The 23,653-nt window shown below is 43.7% G+C and overlaps 1 long non-coding RNA gene across 2 annotated transcripts; it reads left to right on the top strand.

Annotated features, from left to right (window-relative positions):
• Positions 1-1,619: 1,619 nt before the first annotated feature.
• LOC125947572 (uncharacterized) lies at positions 1,620-21,408 on the top strand. Of its 2 annotated transcripts, none has more exons than XR_007468400.1 (4): positions 1,620-1,838; positions 18,501-18,574; positions 20,483-20,564; positions 21,286-21,408. It is a non-coding gene; the product is annotated as an uncharacterized LOC125947572 (long non-coding RNA). The 2 variants fall into 2 exon arrangements; XR_007468399.1 differs by lacking the exon at positions 1,620-1,838 and adding an exon at positions 17,354-17,580.
• The last annotated feature ends 2,245 nt before the right edge of the window (positions 21,409-23,653 follow it).

Here is a 23,653-nt window from a genome sequence, read left to right on the forward strand (position 1 = left end):
TCTTTAAACCGTTTCAAGCGAGGAAGTACAAGTTTAGCACAAAATTACATAAATAAGAAAAAATGACATGGTGATACATTCGGTCGTGATAGTTTCGTAGTTTCGTTTTTCGTCAATGCATCGTCGCGCGCGCCTGTTCCGCTCTACGGTGTTTGTTTGCGTGTTGCGTGGCTCGAAAAACGTTGATTTCGCGGGAAACAGCCAGAAAATGCCTCGTGTGTGTAGTGTTGAGGGCTGTATAATGGCCCAAGGGCAGCGGCAGTGTTGACTCGATTATGTCCTTTCATGTAGTGTCGCGCGGTGAGCCCCGGCTCCCCGGCGTTCGCAATGGCTCAGTGCTCTGCCGATGATAAAATGGCAAAAGAGCCAGGGAAAGCGATGGTGTGCTCTCTGCATTTCTCGCCCTCGGATTATGTGTATAATCCTGCCCTCGGAAAGTATCTTGGCGTGCCCCAGAGGCCAGTCCTTTCTCGAGCAACTGTTCCCTCAATGCGGCCTTCATCAAACCCCCTACCGGTGCCCCTGCAGCAGCAAACTGGCGGCTCGGTGAGTGCTGAATGTCATTAAATAAAGCCACGAAATAACCATACCGCGTACGTGCGCAACTTTCTACGCTTGTTCTGTCGGTAACATCGTCGCCTGGCGGACCGGACGCTTCGCCTTCCGTCGACGAAAACGATCGAAGCTCTGCTTTCCGCCGGCGCGGCCGGCGGCTCACCGCCATCGCACGCGGAAACACCTACCGCTCTAGCACGGAGGATCATTTCGCGCTCCGTTTCATTGAATATCGCTGAAATGCAGTCCTGCTCCCCTGGCGAGCTCTTCGTTGCAAGGTTCAGCGGCAGCAACGGTATCCATCGCGGCGAACGCAAACGCAGCGACCATGCATGCAGCAATGATGCATCCAGCGCCTCGGCCGTTTACGCAAGCGGTGATGTATCATGGCGCATTCTGATTCGCTGAGAGCAATGAAATCTGTGACGACACTGCTTCAGCGCCAAATCTGGGGTGAGAGAAATTGAGGAAGAGATATTTGGTCTTTGTTTACGAATTTCTCCGCTAATAACTAATATTTTTGCACCCAACAAAAACTGCATGCATTCCTGAAGGTCCCTCTTTTATTCCAGCTGAACTTCCTGTTTCTCTTTAGTGTCCCTTTAAGCATGATGAATGAGGAAGAGGTTATACTGATAATACATTCTGCGAGAATGAATAGGAACTAGCGAGGGTATAGGGGGAGATGAAAGACAAGAAAAAACACTACAATAACAGGTGAACGTATGCGAAAGGCGTGTAAATACAAAAAAATGTATACCAGTTGACAAAAGAAAAACAACAATAAAACACTGACACAAACAATTTTGAACGTATCCGATATTCACAACAGGACAACATTGCTGACACGAAGGTTGAAAACATCGGCCTAACTGTCGCTGTTTATTTGCTTGCGACACTTGCTGCACGAACGGGTTTCAGTCGCTGGGTTCAATGTCACGTTGCATATCTACCCAGTACCCTCTTACACGTACGCACAACTCCTTCAGTGCAAACGTACCATCAAGATTACTTCGAGAGATCCGGTCCGGTCTTCTTTCTTTCCAGCGCAAAATTACAAAAAAGAAAGTCCTTGTCGTTGCGCAGCATTTAGTGCAAGCCTGTTTTGAGCCTCTGAGGCACCACATGACTCCCCGACCTGCCATTTGATACGTAGTTCGAACGGGTGATACGACCAATATAAAATGCACGCTTCGATTCCTGCTTCGCCAGTTTCTCGGGTGCCACGAACACCGCTATGAAGAACTTGGCTTTGGTATTAGCTCTGACGCTGCTGTCGGCAGGTGAGTTTTACCCAGATGTTTGTGGTGGGCTGCCATGAAAAGCTTTTCAACATATAAGAATGATTTGTTCCTCCTAATTGAACAGACGTCTTTGTGTGATGAGCTCAGCTAACTGTAAAGCTGCGCTGATGAAAAATGGTATAATTATAATTATTTCAAAAAATGTTTTTAAATTCATGTAAATGCTGTGTAATCAAGTAGGCCAAGGTATGATCACGCTCGCAATATTTTCAACGTTGCATAGACTATAATGGAACATACGATAACAATAACCTTAAAATAAAGAAGGATTCGCTATATGTGATTATGATCGAGTACGGCTGCGCATAACACGACAAGGATGAGGAAGTAAACGGAACGTGTGTCCTTGTTGTGGTTTGTGCTGCCGGACTTAATATGAATCTTTAGCCACTTGCCGGGTTGTCCGTCTTATTCACTATCCTGCTCTCTGGGGGTATCTCCTCCCTCCAGATATCATCAGCAGGAATTTGCTGAAACGTCACCGGTAATTTCGCAGCAAAAATATGTTCTCGTCAAACTCTTTCGGTATCCGCTTCTTTAATTTTTCCGGAATAGAGACAACGGGAATAATGAGAATTAGAGTACCAAATCGTGAACAATCTCCTGCCAGATAACCCTCGCCGAGTGTTATTCAGCATAACTCATTTTCTTCCCACTTATAAAACAACGCACTCTAGAACAATGTCACGCCAAGTTGAAGAAAGAAACAATCTATTTGTATTATCGAAGATAAAAAGTGAGTGTTAAATCGTAAGTCAATGTGTGTCGAGTTTCGCAAAACCTAGAGAGACTGCAGATATATTGAGCAGATAACCGGACATTTGGAATGACTCCTGCCGAACTTGCATATCGAACAGAGCGATTTCAAAAGGGCGATTTCCTAACCTTACATATTTTGCAGCCTTCCTGGCAGAGGCGCAGCGATATCCCGGCGAGGGAGGATTCCCACGGCCTGGTGATAGCCTCAATTGTGGTGTAAGTGTTCGATCCTTTTGTTGCGCATGATCCTTCTTTTGTATTGAAGCCCATGAGCGTTTGTACATGTGCAAAGCAGGGCATTATCAATCAAGTGTGCAAGCCTGGAGTTACAGCCTACAACATTTCGCTTACACGCACAACGATGTGAGGTGAACCATGAATCCCGAACACGATTCAAGACTGTTCTGCTTTCTCAGAAACCACAGCTTGTCTTCTGCGAAAGCGACAGCTACTCCTAGAAGTCTTCATTAAACGCCAATGTTTTTCTTCCAACAGGCTCACGTGGACGCTAGCGTTAAACAAGTAGTAAACGCGCATGTTGTGTTTCAACTAGCATTTTCAGGTGCGTAACTGTCACGTACGCGGCAGTAGCCTCACCTGCATATGTGACGTATTGAATGATTATATATTAGTAGGTGAAGCTCTCACCGGCTTGAGTCGGCGATCACGGTATGTTCTTTCAACCGTCTGCGTTCGCACAATATGATCAAGTATACAGTAAATACTGGTACTTTGTAACTAAAAGTTTTCTATAGAATAAAAGGAAAAAGAAAACTCGCTCTAGTGGTAGGAAGTTGAATCGTAAGCGGGAAACAAGAAAAAAAAACGCCTCAGTACTTCTTCGTGCTTATTTTTACTCTCTCTCTCTCTCTCTCAAACTTTGTGTTTATCACAGGGCCTCTATTGCCTCCCCGGACAACGCTGCGTCAGTAAAGAAATTGCTTGCCCAAGCCCTCCATGCACACCAGTCCTTGAATGTAAGTGCTCCTCGTATTGCAGCCACGCGTTATTTTATGACGAACTTATGCTAATGTTATAAATGAGAGTGGAGATGCACCCTGAGGTAGCACGTGGAAGCAGTGCACCGTTTTCATAATTTGAGTACGCGCTCAGCGTTGGCTCCCAAGTTGTCTTTCGTTGTTCCGATAGTGAACAAAATTTCCAGTTTTCTGGATGTTTTTACAATGAAAAACACGGCTACGCCCCCTAATTATGCTACTAGCGCCATCCCATAGCACAGCAAACTAAATATATAAATGAATAAATAAATAAGTTTACATCGCTGTTTTATGTGAAAAAAAAAAACTCCTGTCTGATTTTAAAGGGGATAAATTATTTTCACCACTGGAGGTTCTCTAACGTGAACCTAAATCGAAATGCGACCGCCGCTGCTGAGGTCGCGGTTTCGGTCCCGGCAGCGGGACCGAACCCGCTGCCAAGACGGAACCCGCGACCTCAGCAGCGCAACGCCACAGCTACTGTGCTAGCGCGGTGGGCGACAGCACAGCAAGATTAATTTTTCAAAAAGAGAAAAAAAGCAGCTGTTCTATTTACATACGCCTACATTCAAATGTGGATATGCGACTGATGTAGAAAATTGTACATATAAGATTTACGTTCATGACGGGCCCATACTGATGTTTCAGCGAGATGCTGACACTTGGCTGTTCGTTTCCTTGCAGGTGTATGAGAAGACAGCCACAGGAGTTTACTCTGCACTGTTTACCACCCACACTACTACCTGAAATGCCATATTTCCACATACAATAAAGAACGGAACTCTGATACGATTAGGGACGACTTTTTCGAACCCTCCAGCTCCTGTATAAGTGAGAATGAAAATCTTACGGTGGCCTCAAGGTGGTGTCATGAAAAGCGGCACTGTTCATCAATTAATCCCGTTCTTTTCTTCCTGTCAAGAATTGTACTCTAAACAGAGAAATGAAATGACCCAAGGCAGTAGAGAGATTCTACGCAAATAATATTCTGTTTTTAATATACTGGATAGGTCACTGAAATATATAGGAAGGAATAAATAAACGCCCCAGGGCATTGGTTCTTTTTACATTTTAGCAAAGAATTAGGGATGCTCAAGCTATAGCTGGGCTGTTTAGGCACAAAGCCCCCTACTTAATAAAGAAAATCATTGAGCCTCTTGGTGTAGCTGCAAGTTTTGGCACATAATAGTGAAAGGAAACAAACGTGAAACAACTTATTTGTTGTGAAAAAAAAGATACATTTTGAGAACTTCAAGGCACACATTCTCCCTGCTATAGAAGGGCACTCAGACTCAAGTATGGCTGAGTAAGAAGCTTCACAGAATCTCAGGACGATTACAGGAGTAACTAGAATGTTTACGCGTTAGCTGTGGTTTGGGCCAGGTGTTCTCACTCGTGATCTCGAGCTCGCCGAATCGCTTGGGGGCTTGAAGGTCCCGGTGCTTAGAAAGAAAGAAAGAAAGAAAGAAGAAAAGAAATCTTTATTCAAGCCTAATGTGCTAAAAAATGGTTGACAATATCATCTGGATTCTTAGCCTATGTGGGTAGTTTTCGATTCATACCATAAACGTCAGCATAAATTACAATCCAAAGCAAAAAGCAAAAGTAGGTAAACCTATATACATGCTTTGAAGTGATGTTTCAATGATGGAATAGCATTTGGAAGTCTTCTTATTAAGCTGGGTATTTCATTCCATATTTTTGCTCCGCCAAATGATAGGGAACGTTGACCGTATACATTATGAGCTTAGGGCAAGTTGAATTTATTATGCTCAGATTGTCTAGTGTCCCTTGTAGCCTTGATAAATATTGATGAGAGATCTGGCTTGTTCGTGGTTAGTATTCTGTGTATTAGTATACCTGTGTTATAGTCCCGAGCTTGGATGAGTGTCATTATATTTAACTGGGCAAAAAGTTGTGCCGAGGGCGCGTCCTTAGTGGCCGATGCAATTATTCTCACTGCACGTTTCTGAATTGTGATTAAAGGATCAATGTACGAGGCGTAGGTGAAACACCCAAGATTCTATGCCGTATGTTAAATGGCAGTAAAAAATGCTGAAATAAGTGAGCCGTAGTGTTTGGGGGTGGAAGTGTTTCCGCGCCTTTAATATAGTGTAACAATCAAAAACAATTTTTTTAGTTACTTGTTCAATATGTGGAGCCTAGTGTAGCGACGAGTCGAGAGTTATTCCTAGATCTTTATAACTACTAATTTGTTGAATTTGTGTGTTCCCGAGGTACAAGTTGCACTTAGTAGGAGCAGTTTTTCGTTAGAAGCAAATACTACATACTTGGTCTTTTTGGAGTTTAAAATAAGTTTGTTAGTTTCAAACCATGCTGAAGTATTCTGCAGCTCACTTTGAGCGATTTCTTCTGCTTCCTGTAGTGACTGTCGTGGAATTATTAGAGCTGTATCATCCGCGTATAAGATAGAATGAGAAAACCTGAGTGATCTAGGATAATCGTTAATGAAGAGAGAAAAGAGTATTAGACCCAGTACTGACCCTTGCGGCACGCCCGTTTTTACAGTATTTAGTGAAGATTCTTTGCCTCTAACTACTACGCATTGCTTACGATTTGTTATATAGCTGCGAAAAAAGCCAAGTATTTGTCCTCTAAAACCATAATGTTTTAATTTTCGTAGCAGTACACTATGATCTACCGATTCAAACGCTTTTCTAATATCCGAACACGCCAAGTGCGAAGTAGTTCTTGGTAAGTGCTTGGTTTATAATTTCTGTTAGTTAGCTTACGGCAGTTGTAGCAGAGTAACCGGTTCGAAAACCGTATTGTGCGTTTGAAAGTATGCGGCATTTTTCGAGATAGCTTGTGACGCGCTTCGCGATCAGTTTTTCGAAGAGCGTGTTAACACATGATAGAATAGTTATTGGACGATAATTCGCTACGTCATTTGGATTATCGGCTTTGTATATTGCTACCACTCTTTCGATCTTGAGCTGGTCAGGATATGTACCCGATAGAACAGATTCATCGAACAAGTTTGCAAGCACTGGACCCACGACGTCAATGTTGTTTTTGAGCAAGCTTACAGGTAGATTATCATGACCCGTGGCCTTATTTGATGGCATAATCTGGACAGTATCTATGATTTCCGCTGTTATTTCAGAGAAAACAAATGTGTTTACTTGAGGAGGAGGTAAAAACGAAACAAACTCTGTCATGCGCACCCTGGTTGCATTGTGTAGTGGTGCCCATATTTACAAAGTAGTCATTAAATAATTCGGCAAGATCTGCTTCAGTAGTGCCTAACGCGTTGCTATCAGGAAGTATACTGCACTGTTCTGTTGGCTTTATGACAGAATTCATTATTCGCCAAATTTCTTTAGATGTTCCTTTTGCTTTTATTATTAATGTATTGTAATATTCTTTTTTACGCTTACACATTAATGAAATAGAGATTGCGCGCTGTCTTATATCGAGCACGGTAATAATCACCGTCTCGGTTTTGTTTCAGATTATTATGCCAATGTAATTTTTTTTTGTTTGGCACTTCTACTTTTATTATATTCTTTGTTTTTAATATGATGTATAATCTATGACCAGTGCCTGTGCGCCTGTGACCCCCCCCCCCCCCCCCCCACATGTAATACCCTCATAATGAGGGCCTTTGCGGGTATTTTGAATAAATAAATTGAATAAATATGAGTATTGCGTCCGTCATCCAGGGGCAGATAGGAATCGAGAAGTACCTGGCTCTGCGTGAGCTTCCATTTTGTTCAACACTGCTGAAAAGTAATAAACGAGAGAATTTTTCATATGTTTTGTTGACATCGGCGTGATTAATTTCAGCAAAGTTCAGTTCTTCCAAACGTTTCCTAGTTTTCTCGTTATGGATTTTGAATTTGGATTTTAGAGTCATAAGGGTACATGGATATATATCGGTAAATGGTCTGTTATGTTATCAGGAATGACTCCCGAATTCACGCTATTCGTATCATAGTCGGAAAGTATACGATCAATTATAGATGACATGGTTGCTGTGACTCTTGCAGGGTTAGCAATGTGGTTATGAAAGCCATAGCACGATATGAGATTTTGATATTCAATATTGCTCTGATCCACAACGTTTATACTAACATCTCCGCATAAGATCACCTTGTTAGTTTTGTTTGCGAAATTTGCAATGGTTCTTTCAAGTTTATCCAAGAATGGCGGAAGTTTTGAGTCTGGTGGCCTGTATATCACGCCAATTACAAGTTTGTGCTCGAGTTCCCCAAAGAGCATTTCGTATTCACCAGTTTTCGTTTCCGTGACATCCAGTTATATTTTATTTCCGATGACAGGTACAGTGACACACCATCACCTCTAGATTCGGCCACTCTTGGGAGGGACAGAAAGTTGTAATTAGGAATGTTTATAAATTCGCATTTTTAACCAAGTTTCTGATAGAGCTACGATGTTGTAGCGACATTTAAGCGGCGCCAGTAAAGACAATATTGAATCTTGATTTTTGTGCAAGCTTCTGATGTTACAATGCAGGGTATGAAGCTGGTGTGAACTCAAACTCGCTTGTTTGTGTGGTGAAATACACAGTGATTGTAACGTCCGATGCCGCGCGTGTAATTCAGTCACACAATTTTTGCAAGGTCGTCCCTTGTTGCAATGTGAATAGCATTCGAATTTTCTGTCTTCCTTGCAAGAATTTTAGACTGAGCGACCCACACGAATTTCCAGTTCTTCTCTTTCTTTTTTGCAATGGCCATACCTAGCAGAGCTTTGTTTTCGGGACAAAGGTGCTTGTTGATGAACACTGCATCACTTTCAGATAATCCTATTTCGTTGGCCAGGAAACGCTTCTTTTTTGCGGCGAATAACAGCGTGTCACAACCTCATGATGACGTTGCTTTTGTACTTTTTCTTTTGTTGGCACACGATGAACGGCATCGATGTCTGACGACACAATACTGACCCCTACTTTGTCTCCAATTTTTCTAACCACTTCTTCCAGTGATTCCTTCTGGTTCTGTGCGATTCCCTTTATCTCCACATTATTTGTCCTTGTGTATTGTTTTAGTTCAGTAAGTTCTTTCTGTGTGGTGGGCAGTGACTGTGCCAATCGTTCCTTTTCTGCATTCCAAGTAGCATGGTCCCGTTTTAAATCATTCAGTTCTTGTTTAGTCACCCGAAGTTCTTCGAAGGTTTCATTCATATATGTGACACTCTGTTTCACATCATCAAGTTCTTTTTTTAAGTTCACATTTATGTCCGTGAAGTGCTTGAACAGCTCTTTGATAGTGCATGGCTGCTTTTCACTCATTTGGACAGCGAGCGATGTCATACAGTACATAACATATACGCTGTTATTTATTTATTTATTTTCAATACTGCCAGTCTCGAACGATACCATAGCAGGTGGGAATTCATAGAATTCCAGCTGGAGAACAGCAATGAACAGCCTAACAATGGCCAAGAAAACAAAGCAAAATGAAAACTGTACAACAAAAATGTGTCATACGTTTGGAGTTCACATGCAGCTCCATTAAAATTCGCTGTACACAAAACACCATGATCAGTTTATTTAGTTGATTACAGAATTGACAGCACTAAGCGTGTTTAAGGTTCGCCAATATGATCAGTTTACGCATTATGGACTGGGTTACAGAAAGTTGAGAAGCAAACTGTGTTATATAGTTGGGTCAAGCTTATTCTATGCGTTGGCTGCAAGCGGAAAAAGCTAGTATTGAAATGTGTCATCACGGAAGATGTACTCTCTTAGTGTTCACGAATGTTTCTGGCGTGAGGAATGAGATTTCGAAAATGATAAGTACTTGGAATAATCTATTTTCAGCCGATTGTGGAGTACCTGGTGCAGGAATTTCAGACAAGCTAGCTTTGCTCTGGCAAATAGTGTTGGAAGGCCCACTCGAACTAACCAGTTAGTGGGTGAGTCGTTACGGGTGTATTTGTTGTCGATAAATGTGATAGCTTTTCTTAGGACCCTTTTTATTTTATTTATGTTAGACATTGTGCGGAAACCAAACAACATTGGCATAATCTAGAATTGGGCGCACGAACGTGGGGTAGGCTAGCAACTTGGTATGCTACGGTGTGTATCGCAAGCGACGTCTCAGATAAAATAGCTTGCGCAGGGCAGTAGAAGTGACGATATCGATGTGTGAATCCAAATGAAGGTTTGATGTTAGAGTGACACCTAAATATTTGTGCTGGTTGACTGTAGTAAGGATAGTGCTGTCAAGAACGTTCTTTTTTGCTGTAATTGTCATGCAGACAGATTTTTTTTCTTTATGGACATTTGCCACGTACTACACCATTCTGCAATTTTTTAGGGAGCTATTCAAAATATCGTGGTCTTACCGGCTGTTAATTTCTTTGTATATGATGCAGTCATCTGGAAAACGACGTTCAATGTTACATTCTACATTGCAAGTGATGTCATTATGAAAATGAGAAATAGCAGAGGTCCTAAGACTGATATCTGGGGGACACCTGAGATAACGGTGACTGTATTGGATGGTGCTTGGTCGTAAACAGTGTATTGCAATTGTTGGGGTAAAAAGCTTTTGATCCATGCTGTAATTGGTTCCTCCCGAAAAATGGTCCTCAGTTTCGAGATTAGCTTGACGTGGGATACACAGTCGAATGCTTTGGTGAAATATGAGAGACTAATACATGTTTGGTCACGATTGTTAATAGTTAGGGCGAGATCATGTACTACCTCGGCTAACTGGGTGATGGTTGACAAGCCACTTCGGAAACCATGTTGGCGAGGTGTAAGAATGTTTTCGTTTTCTAGAAAGAAGGTCAAGTTTTTCAATACGATGTGTTCCATCATTTTGCAACATGCACTAATGAGGGCAACTGGTCTGTAATTAGAAGGTGAGTCGTCGCGTGATTTGTGAATTGGTAACACTTTGGCTATTTTCCAGTCGTCAGGTAACTGCGCAGTCGCAAGTGATTTTCTGCATATAATCCCAAGGTAATGGCTACACAATTCCTCGTATCGTTTCAGAAGCTCGTTCGCATTATTGTCGGGGCCGATTGCTCTTTAAGCGAAGTTTTTTATAGGCTCACAAGTTTCGGTGGTGGTGGTGTTGGTGGCGGCGGTGTCACGCTGAAAAGTGGGCCGATCCTGGCGATAGTGCAGAAAAGGCCCAAGTTCATTGGCCCATACCAGGGAAGAAAAATAGAGAGAAAAAGAGGAAGACAGAGAGAAAGAAAAAAGAGAGAGAAAAAGAAATTAAGAGACAAAGAAAGAGAGAAAGAGAGAGGGAGGGAGAGAATGAAAAAATAGAGAGCGAAAGAAACAGAGAGAAAGAAAGAGAAAGAAAATCACCATGAAGTCAGAGAACAAAGAAAGAGAGAAAGAAATAGAAAGGAAGAGAGAGAAACAGGGAGGCAAACAAAGAAAGAAAGAGAGAAAGAAAGAAAGAAAATCACCGCGAAGGATAAAGAAAGAGAGACAGGAAGAAAGAGATATAGAAAGAGAGAAAGACATAACGAGAGAGGGAAAGGAAGTGAGAGAGAAAGAGAGAGAGAGAGAAAGATAGTCACCACAAACGTCAGATATACACACAAGCTTCATTTACCCCCATTTTCTCGACAGGGGAAGGGCTGGTGCTTTTTTGTGGTCAAGGTTGAGCAGAATATTAAAAATACCGGCGTCCGTTATATTTAGGGGTTCGATAGGTGGATGGCGCAGAATAGCTGAGTGTCGAGAGCGCGCCGTTATCGGATATAAACACGAAGTGGAAGTAATCGTTAAACTGATTTGCCTTTGTTTTTTTTTTTCCTTCTAATGATGGCACCGGAGCTGTGGTTGGGTGTGTGCAGAAATGGTTCCAAAACCTCTGCGGGTTCTTTGTAATGAATTGTGGCATTGTTTCGTTACAATAGTGTTGTTTTGCTTTAGTGACTTGTGTTTTTAAGTTTCTTATGGCACATTTTAGACTACCGTTCTCTGATGGACGGCCCCCCTTTGTTTTGAGGTTACGCCGTAGTATTTTTACTTTACGCTTAGCGTGAATTACATCACGGCTAATCCAAGGGTCTTGTTTTCGTGTTTTAAGAGTATTAAGTGGAATGTAATTTTCTATGAAGGCTACAATGATGGATATAAACCAAAGGCAAAGAGAATTTAAATTATTTAATAGATCGGAAGCCATTTGAAAGAAGCTGTGGAATTCGTGAGCCACGTGGGTTCCTACGCTGGCGTTGTCTGCCCTATTGAAATTGCCGACGTCTCGTTGAGTAGGCAATTTTCGAACAACAGTTCAGAGGGGTAAGGTACATATTGGAATATCATGGTCGGAGAAGCTATCTATTATGAGTGTTTGGATTTCATGTAGAGGAAACAGATCACGTAAAAGTATTAGGTCGAGAATGTTGTGCGCGGTACTCTGAGTGCACGTTGAATGACGCACCATTCTGTGAAGATTAAAGTTTAGCATTAGGTCCGTTAGCGCGCCTGAACAAGGGGATGTGTAATGCATGGACACCCAGTCAAAGTCCGGGAGGTTATAGTCGCCGAGTAGAATAACTCGGGACCCGCCGTGGTTGCTCAGTGGCTATGGTTTTGGGCTGCTGAGCATGAGGTCGCGGGATCGAATCCCGGCCATGGCGGCCGCATTCCGATGGGGGCGAAATGCGAAAACACACGTGCACTTAGACGTAGGTGGACGTTAAAGAACACCAGGTGGTCCAAATTTCCGGAGTCCACCACTACGGCGTGCCTCATAATCAGATAGTGGTTTCGGCACGTAAAACCCCATAATTTTTTTTTAGAATAACTCGTGAGTTGCGAACGTGGTTTTGCATAAAGCTCTGCAGAGCAATCACAGGTTCTGGACCAGACTGAGGACTTCGGTAAAACAGCCGGTGAATATGGGGAAGTCGTTGTGGGTAATTTGGATGAAAACGGCCTCGGCGTCTGCGATTGCTGGCAGGGGATTGAATGGCGTTGTGTCTTTTATCAACAGGGCCACGCCCCCACCTCTGCTGAGTCTATCTTTACATACAACAGAATAGTTGGGAGGTGTGAATTCGTGATTAAATGACATGATGATGATGATGATCATCATCAACCTATATTTATGTCCACTGCAGGACGAAGGCCTCTCCCTGCGATCTCCAATTACTCCTGTCTTGCGCTAGCTGATTCCAATTTGCGCCTGTAAATTTCCTAACTTCATCACGCCAGCTAGTTTTCTGCCGTCCTCATATATACACTGAATTCTGCCGCCATGACATGAACACTGCTTTCTAATATGCACTGCTGCAGGATGGCATGACAATGTGAATGCAATTCTGAAATGATGAAGATAGTAAAATGGCGACACCATAACAATGCCGGAATGATGACAATGGGATGACAACGACGACGAAATGACGGCGGTAAGACAGTAATCGGATGATGAAGATGGAATGACCATAACCAACGACGGCATCACGACGGCGTCACGGCGATGGTATGACAGCTATTGCATGAACGTGACTCTATGATGACCCCGAAATCACAAATATGACATGACAACACTGGCATAACTGTCCCTACAGCATGATTACGATCGAATGACGCAGGAGTGACATCGATCGATGGAACGGCGAAGGTGGCATGACGACTACGGCAAGACGACAGTGGGATGAGGACGACTGTATGGCTTGAATCAGATGCCGGCAATTCAACGACGATCACACATATACCCTGTGGCATGACGACATACCCAGTTCGAAGCCGCTGGATGAAAAAAAAAATAAAGACCCGGCCTGCCGCCAGGCGGGTTGCAATGGGAGCGAATTTGAGAGCCTTAGTTGCATTCTGGGCTGCTTGGCTGGGACGAACGGCACTAGCTGACGGGGATGGGACTCGTCAGGTTCCACTGGTGACAGAGTTCCAAGCGCGTTCCTGACGCACTTTTTATGCCGATCCCAGACAGCAGTCTCCGACTGGTGGCGCCGCATGCGGATGCAATCGTTTTACACGCACTTTTTTTTTATCCTACCGCCGTGCCCATGGCACATGTCAAACAGGCACATACCGGATATAACTGTAGCCTGTACTGAGACATAGCCATGGCAATGGTAGACTGTACGATTTTGGCATTGGCCCACCACTGCGAAGAGCGCCAACGGCGCAAAACTGAGTAACGAGCTAACAAAAGCTAAGTGACGAAAGATCACGGATGTGATCTACATTTCATGAATCTTCATTGCTCAGTGAGAATGAGCTGGAGACCGACCACTCGTAATCTCGCATTCTGTTAAATAAATGTATTAAACGTCGACTTCTTCCCCAGCGTTCCCTGCTTCATACGCGTCACCATTCTTCTGCGATGTGCTGGCAACTATGAGTAAATTAAATCTACACCCCAATTTGTTTTGGCAGACATGTCATGGTTATTTCATCAAGGTTTATTTTGGATAAGGCCTCTGGTCCGTAGTTTTGCCAGTATATGTGCACATATGTGCAATGTGTAAATGTGAATCTGCAAATGTATAAACCGAGCTGTTCTAAAACGCAAGAAATAAAGCCGTGGCGACATTGAAAACGAGCCAACCTTAGCAGGCAAAACCCTTGTGGGTTAAGACAACAGTGGACGGTCGCTGTAGCATAAGCTAAAGAGAATGAAGGCGGAAGCCAGTGCGCTCACGAGACATTCACTTAAAGTACTTGACATTGTCATTTGAACGCATTAACTGCGCCCTAATTAACTTTGGCTTAAGTAACGCCAATGGTCGTGGGTTCGACTCCCACCAAACGTCATGGGTTAGAGTGCCTTAATTATCTCTATATCTATTCAGTAGAGTTAGGGCACTCTAGCCCATGACCTTTGTGGGTGGCGCCATGGGGGTACCAACACACGGTGGCACTATGTGGCATTGTGGCACCAACACATGGTCGAACTATGGCGCATGATGGCGCCAAGAAACACTCGAATGCGTTATTTTGTATTGTTTTCTTTCACGAAAGGTGGTCCGACTTTAACCAATGGTCGTGCGTTCGACTCCCACCAAAAGTCGTTGGTTCGAGTGCCTTAATTAACTCTATCTTAACCTAGGGTGGAGTTTCCATCATGTGTTGGTGCCACCATCGTGCCACCAACACATGATGGCCCCATGAGTTTTAGTGCCATGACGCCGGCCAACGGATTTTTCGACCCATGAGCCATCTAAGGCGTTCGCCCTAACAATATTCTCCAATGCTTCTAGGGCATCGACATGCACTGCAAGTGTCTCGCCGAAGCAACAAAAATCGACCACGTCGTCGTGTATATTTTTAGTGTGTTGATGTTTTAGGCGATACAGGGTGTCCCAACTATCATTCACGAAGATTTAAAATATGCAAATGGCACGTAGATGAACATAACCAAGGTAATGTTATTGGCTGTTGCGTGGAGCTACTCAGATAATTTTTGGATTCCGCCTAATTTAAGAGATCAACACAGAATTCAATGCAATGCCACTTATGTTTTCAACCCGTTGAAAAAAAGTAAAAGTGCCAGCATGCGGGAATTCTGCTAGCAGGACCGGCAAATACTGGAGTTTGTTGATACGGTGGTTTCTGCTGTCCGAACCACCATTCCGATGTGTCGTAGTTTAAGTGTGAATCTCATCTGAAATCACGTAAACTAATGATTAAACCGGCATCTTGTAACTGTCCTTACATTGTATTGTATAAAATGTATCAAATTTAGGATATATATTGTTTTCCTGACATATGCTGGCTAGCAATTCCTTTAACGCTAAGTGTTATTCACTACTTTTTAGTTTATTGGCAATTCAGTTGTAAGAAGGTGTTAAATGCTGTGTCGACGTCGTAAGAATTCATTTGGAAAACAAGAATATTGGTACGAAATCTTTTTGAAGCTCCCTATGTCAGAAAATAATATCTACAGTTACTGCTCACTGTAGGCACCTAAATCGTTTGCGTCGCAAAATCTGTCCTGCCACGGAGCTATGTATGGTATTCTAATTCAGTATCCATAAGCTGTGTAAACAGTTACGTGGCTGTAGCTCACAAATGATTTGGTCGAGCGTCACGTGTAAAACCCCATGCTACGCCTGCACATTCTGAAGACTTTTTACAGAGAACTGAGCTAGGTCGCCTTCTCTTTTTCGTGTTCTGCATGCCGGCAGAAATGCCTTGTTTGGAGACGAGAAACTGTCAGGTAAGTATAGGGAGAACTATTTCTTCCTCTACCAGTCTTCTCTCAATTACAAAAATGCAACTGAATATATAACGGTGGTCATCAACGTGCGCGTGGTGGCGACGGCTACACCTCTTCAGTAAATACCGTATTTCAGACAGAATAAAAGGAGGCATTATAAACATCACAGCGCAAAGTATATATCCGCGAACAATGTGAAAGAATTCGTACAACGTTCAGTGGTGATATAGCGACGCACGCACGCACGCACACAAGCACGCACCAGCACACACCAACATAGACATAGACACACCCACGCACGCGCGCACACACCTCTTGATAAGCTCTCCCCTTTCTAACTCTACCACGTGACCAAATTCCCCCACTTAACACAAACACACACAAGTTTTTTTTCACTGTGACACCCCTAATGCTAATCCATTAAAATATCGCGCTCCTTGGCACCTACCGTAGCAACAATGCGTTGACAGTTGTCCAAGCAAATAAGTGCACAAATCGTAGCGCTTAGTATTTGACAGTTTGCGCTTTGCGTGGAAAGTGATACGGTATACCGTAGTAGCTTACCATGGGATGGGGTTTGTGCGAATACACATACTTTTCGTACGTATCACCTTATGCACGTGGCTGCGTCATACCATCACGTATCGCGGTGGAGGCGGCTGCTACCACCGGTTTTCGTGATTGCGTGGCAACATGGCAGCTCCTATACTGCCTGCTTCGGTCTGAATTCACCCTTGGCTACTTGCTTTCCGTCATGAGCGCAAGAAATAAGTGGTAAAACGAGCCTCGCTTAGTCTTATCTCGCGCTGAGCGCAAAGTTTTACCGATGCTGTGTTGTTATTAATGAGACGAGTTGCTTGTTTTGACGCTAAGCCTACAGAGACGGCAACCGGCCGAGAAAGTGTTCTGAATTCTAACTAGCAGATAGCGCCACAGCAATAGCGTTTGGGTTGCGCTGGCGGTGCTAAACACACTAATGGCCTACTTCACTGCATCATTGAGCGTCAATGTTACTGCAGGCTGCCCTGCTGTTAATTGAAACATTAACCTGCAAAAAGTCAAAATTTGCCAGACGTGTACTTTGATCTCCTCAAAAAATAAGAGAACACGTGCTGATATATGGAACAAACACAGTCTTCAGCTCTTGGGAATGAAAGAGGAAGAGGTTATCCTGACAATACATTCTTCGAGAACGAATAGAAAAGGGAGGGGAGATGAAAATACAAGAAAAAAACGCTACAATAACGGGTGAACGTATGAGAAAAGCGTATAAAATATAAAAACATACCAGCACGAAAAAAGAAAACAACACAACAATAAACAAATGCCAAACAACTTTGGACGTATCCGATAGTTAGAACGAGCCAATATTGCCGACACGAATGTTGAAAACTTCGGCTTAACTGTCGCTGTTTATTTCTTTACGACACTTGCCATGCACGAACGGGTTTCAGTCGCTGGGTTCAATGTCACGTTGCGTATCTACACCAGTACCCTCTTACACGTGCGCACAAGTCCTTCAGTGCAAACGTACGATCAGGATTACTTCGAGAGATCCGGTCCTGTCTTCTTTCTTTCCAGTGCAAAATGACAAAAAAAGAAAGTCCTGGTCGTTGCGCAGCATTTAGTGCGAGCCTTATTTGAGCCACTGAAGCACCACATGATTCCCCGAGCTGTCATTTGATACGTCGTCCGAACGGGTGATACGACCAATATAAACTGCATGCTTTGATTCCTGCTTCGCCAGTTTCTCAGCTGCCACGAACACCGCCATGAAGAACTTGGCTTTGGTGTTTGCTCTGACGCTGCTGTCGGCAGGTGAGTTTTACCTGAATGGTTGCAGTGGACTGCTGTGAAAGATTTTCAACATTGGATAGATTTGTTCCGCCTAAATGAATATGCGTCTTTGTTCGATGCGCTCAGCTAATCCTAAAACTGCGCTGATGAAAAGCTATAATTACAACTATTTTGGAAATGATTTTGAGTTTATGTAAATTCGGTGTAAGCAACTCGGACGTGATCTGATCATGCTCGGAATAGTTTGCATGTCGCATAGTTGCATAATTTGTAGTGGGAAATGCGATAATATTAACCTTTAAACAAAGAAGGGATTTGCTATACGTCATTATCAGTACGGCAGCGCATAACACGACAAGGATGAGGAAGTATAAACAGGACAGATATCGTTGTTGTGCTTTGCGCTACCGTTCTCAATATTAATCGTTGCCCACTTGCCGGGTTGTCGGTTTCATTTACTATCCTGCTCTTGGGCGTATCTGCTGCCTGAAGATATCTTCATTAAGAATTTGCTTGAAACGTAACCTGCAATTTCGCAGCAAAAACAAGTTCTCACCAAATTATTTCCGTATCGTCGTCTTTAATTTCTTACCAGTAGAGACAACGGGAATAATGAAAATTAGAGTAGCAAATCGTCAACTAGATCTCCTGCCAGGTTACCCTCGTCGAGTGCAATTTTGAATTAGTTATTTTCTTCTCACTTATAAAAAACACACTCTAGAACAACCTCGTGCGAAGTTTAAGAAAGAATAAACTAATATGTAATATCGAAGGTTCAAAGTGATGAATCATAAGTGGATGTGTGTCACGTTTCGCAAAACCTCGAGATAATGCAGATGTATTGAGCAGTTCACCTTATATTTGGAATGGCTCCTGGCGAAATTGCATATGGAACAGAGGGTTTTCAAAAGGGCGGTTTTCTAACCTTATATATGTTGCAGTCTTGCGCGCAGAGGCGCAGAGATTCCCGGGAGGGGGAGGATTTCCACGTCCAGGTCGAGGCCGCAGATGTGGTGTAAGTGTTCGATCGTTTGGTTGCACATCATTTTTTCTTGTATTTAAGGCCCGTATGTGTTTGCCTATGTGCAAATAAGGGCATTACCAATAAGTTATACAAGCTTGTAGTTGCATTCAAGAACCATTTTTCTTCCACACTCAGCGATGTTCGGTAAACCATACACTCTCAGCCATGAATCACGAACATGATCAAAACTGTTCTGCTTTCTCAGAAATCACAGCTTGTCTTTTACAAAACATGCATTCCTAGCACTCTTCATTAAATGCGAATGTCTTTTTGCTAGCTTAAGCGTCCACTTCGGGCTCACGTGGACGTTGCTCACGTGCACGTATTGTGTTTCAACCTGCATCTTCAGGGATGTAACTGTAATGTTCGCGGCAGAGACCTGGCCTGCAAATGCGACGGATTGTATGATAAAATATTAGTAGGTGAGGCCAGCTGTCTTCGACTTCAGTTGGTGATCACGGTATGTACAATCAACCATGTGTATTCGCACAATATGATCAAGTATACAGCAAATACTATTAATCTGTAAGTGAAAGTTTCCTGTCGAAAAAAAAAAGTCGCTTTAGCGGTCGGAAGTTGAATCGTAGGTAGGCAGAAATAAACAAAAAAAAAATGCGCAGAAACCGACTCACGATGCCCGTCGAGGGTAATGCGATAGCATTGAATCAATATAACGACGCAAGGCATTGCCACCATCGAAACGAGTTACGTACGAGGCCTTTACTGCAACGGTACTCCTCTTTCGTGCTTCGCTAAGAACACTTGCGCCACCTAGAGGAGCCACCGGGAAGCATGCGCGGTGGCTCCGCTATACGATATGATTATGAGGCACACCGTAGTGGGATACTCCGGGTTAATTTAGACGACCTGGTGTTCTTTAACGCGCACCGAATGCACGGTGCACGGGTGCTTTTGCATTTCGCCCCCATCGAAATGCGGCCGCCGCTGCGCCTGACTTCCGAAATGCATGGCACGCCGGTAGCGCGAGAAGCGCCGAGAAACGCGTCATGCGGCCCCTCGGCTCCGCTCTCGCGCTTCTTTCTAGACACGGTGTGCCATCTAGTGCCGCTGCCGAGAAGCCTGTGCGTGGCCTCCAAGAAGAGAACCGTGGTGCACCGGCGCCTGCGAACGCCGATAATTGTTCCCTCGCTTGCCGCACACTCATTAACACATACTCAGTGTCCCATGTTTGGGAGAAATTCATTGAATAGCGGTACACACACAGTGCATTCATGTTGCAGCTCGCTAAAGCGTTATCGTGAAAGGCGTTCGTCGAAAACCGGCCCATAACCAGTGCATTTGTGGCGCAGCCTGCAAGTACGTCTGGTCGCTCTCCTTAGCGAACCCTTGTGACGTGGGTTCGATTGCCCGAAGCACCGGAAAAAAAATTAAGGAATCTTTTTCGTCATTGTGGCGCATACCTAGTTACCCAAGTTGACGTCAACGAGGTCCATTGAAGACACCAACGCAGACCGAATCCCACAAGTCGGTCTCGGAGAGTTTTTTTCGAACAGCGGTGCTTACCAAGTCCCGCGTCCACAGTAGCCCGTGTCGGCATGAAAGAGGTTTAGTGAAGAACGGCACGTATGTACAAATTACCTCGTACTCATTGACCCAAGTCGGTACGATGGTTGGTTTCGAAATACGTTACGTCAGCACAGTATTCCCATTCGACCACGACCTGCCCAGTGACCAAGTTAGGCGGTAAAGCGATTACAATATATATATATATATATATATATATATATATATATATATATATATATATACATCGATAGATAGCCCCTTGAAAGTGCGTGAAATACTCAAAAGAATGCTAACGCATTAAAGAACAGCTAGTCAGTACTTGTTTGTGTTCATTTTTCACTCCTCTCACTTCTGTTTTTGTTGTTCTCACAGAACGTCTTTTGCCGGCCCGGACAGCGCTGCGTCTTTGAAAAAGTTGTGTGCGTAAGGTCACCATGCCCACCAATTCCTCAATGTGAGTGTACCACGTATCGCAGCGACACATTATCTTTTGACCAATTCATGCTCAAGTTCTAAATGAGAGTGGAGATGAGCTTCGAGGTAGCACAGGGAAGTAGTGCAGCTCTGTCGTAATTTCGGTAGGCTCTCTCGGTTCGCTCCCAAGTCGTATTTCGCTCTTGCCTTAGCGATGAACCAAATTTCCAGGCCGACCTCTCCTCCCTTCTCTTCATTAAAATCTACTCCTCCTCCTCCAGTTTTCTCGATGTTTCTACAATGAAAAACACCGCTACACTCGCTGACTATACCACTGGCGCCACCCGATTGCATAGCAAAATGAATAAATAAATAAATGAATGAATAAATAAAGTTTATTTACCTTCGTTGTTTTACTGTCTGATATTAAAAGGGAAAAATAATTTTGAGTACTTACGGTTCGTTAACGTGAACCTAAATCTAAGAACACGAGCACTTTTACTTTCGCCTTCATCGAAATACGGCTACCACTGCCGGGACCGAACCTGCGACCTCAGCAGCTTAACGTCATAGCTACTGTGCTACCACGGTGGGTGACAGCACAGTAAGATAAGTTTTTCAGGAAAGAAAAATGAGTAGATGTTCTCTTTTCATACGTCTACATTCAAATATAGATACGTGGCTGTAAGATTTACGTTCCTGACGGGCCTATACTGATGTTTCAACGAGGTGCTGACACTTGGCTATTCGTTTCTTTGCAGGTGTGTGAGAAGGCAGCCATAGGAGTTTGCTCTGCACTGTTAACCACACACGATGCTACCTGCAATGCGACATTTCCACATACAATAAAAAAACGCAACTCCCATACGATTATGGACAACTTTTTCACACCCCTTCAGCGCTCCTTGACGTAACAATGAAAACTTACGGTGGTCTCGTGGGGGTATCATAAATAGCGGCGCCATTCTCCGATGAAAGCCGTTATTTTCTTCCTTTCAAGAATTGCACTCTAAACAGAGAACCGGAATGCCCAAAGGCATGAAATAGACTATGAAGAAATTATCATGCGTTTTAAAATGCTGGATAGGTAAGTGAAATGTATAAGAAAGAATGAATAAGCTCTCCGGTGGTCTGAGTGATCTCATATTGAAGCAAAGAATTAAGGATGCTCAAGGTATCGCTGCGCCGTTAATCCACATAGTTCCTAACTTATCGAAAAGAATAATTTAGTGGTTTGATGTGGCGGAAAGTTTTGACAGCAAATATTGAAACGACTCATTCAAGGGAATAATTTCTTGGCATCAGAAATCTTGTTAAATAAAGAAAAATTGCAACTAGAATGTCGCTCAAGGAACATTTAGAGAAATTCAAGAAGCTTCTAAAAATAAACGTCAAAAATGAAAAATAACAGGACGATCACGAGAGTAACTCGACCTTTTAGGCATTAGCTATGGTCTGGGCCAAGCTTTCTCGCTCGCGTTCTCAAGCTCACCGAATCGCTTGGGGGCTCCAAGGTCCGGCTTCTTCCATGACATTGAAATGTGAATGTTTTATTGCTCTGACTCGCTCGCACTCGACGGCTTTCTCAGTATACACTGGTGCAGTACGGCATGACAATGTGAATACGATTCTGAAATGATGAATACGGCTTAACGACGACGGCAAGACGACGATGGCTTAACGACGACGGCAAGACGACGAGTGTATGACGACGATGGCGGCTTAACGACGACGGCAAGACGACGAGTGTATGACGACGATGGCTTAGCGACGACGACGATAAGACGAGAATCGAATGACGAAGCTAGAATGACCACAATCCATGGAATAAGCACAGCGACATCACGACGACGGTATGGCAACGATTGCACGACGGTGACTGTATGATGATCACGCAATGACGACGACGACATGACACGTTGCTGACATAAGTGTGGTTGAATGACAACATCATGATTACGATCGAATGACGAAGGCGGCATCATTAACGACGGGAAGACGACCATTGGATAACGATGACCGTGTGACAACCGCGGCCTGACGACGACTGTTTGACTAGAATCAGATGACGATGTGACGGCGATGACACATTCAGTGGCTTGACGACATACCCAATGGCACATACCAATGAAGATTGTAGACTGCCGCTAGCGGCACATAGCCATGGAAATGGTAGAGGGACTACCCTTGGGATCAGCCCAGCACGGCGTAGAGCGCCCTCAGCGAAAACTGAGCAAAGTTAAAAAAAGTAATGCTTTAAACTTAGTGACGGAAGCTCACGGGTGTGATCTGCCTGTCATGAATCTTCATTGCTCCATGAAAATAAGCTCCAGACCAATAATTCGCCATATAGGATTCTGTGGCCTGAATGTATTAACCATGCGCTTCTTCCCCAGGCGGCCCTGATTTTTCAATGTGCTGGCAACTGTAAGGAAATGAAATATATACCCCAATTGTTTTCAAAGGCATGTCATGGTTGTTTAATCAATGTTTCTTTTGCTTAAGGTAACTGGGCAGTAGATTTCCCCATTTAATGCGCGCATCTAGCTTTTTTTAAAACGTCAAAAATAAATGTGGCCTTGCAAACGAGCCAAGCTTAGCAGGTAAAGCCCTTGTGAATTAGACATTACGAATTATCTGTAATGACTCAAGGGCATTGACATGCACTGTACTTGTCATGCAGTAGCAACAAAAATTGATCACGCCAGCATGTATATTTTCACTGGTTTGATGTGTTGGCTATATAATAACAATGTCTATTGGTCCAGCCAATCGGCGTTTTAGGGGCGAAGCTCCTTATAGCGGCACCCGTTCGTCCCCGTCGTCGTCGTCGTAGTAGTAGTGTGTAACCAGTCTGAGAAAAATGATTTTAAAAAAATTCCGAAGTTGTGTCCGTAGCGCGGAATCGAACCAGGGACCCCTCGCTTCCGAGCGCGCGGCGTTAGCCCACTACGCCACGAAGCGGACATGGACACACGCACCACGATGGCAATAAATACCCAACATTAACGAAAGGCTGCGTTTCTTGCGCGTTTCTAACGCGCTGAAAGCACGCGTTAGTGCTAGCGCGTTACGGCCCGTGTAAGAAGCTGGTGTAAGACGCTGTGGCCTCTCCGCCTTACCTTCAAC

The sequence above is a fragment of the Dermacentor silvarum genome, chromosome 8 (assembly GCF_013339745.2).
Source record: "Dermacentor silvarum isolate Dsil-2018 chromosome 8, BIME_Dsil_1.4, whole genome shotgun sequence".
Classification (NCBI taxonomy): domain Eukaryota; kingdom Metazoa; phylum Arthropoda; class Arachnida; order Ixodida; family Ixodidae; genus Dermacentor; species Dermacentor silvarum.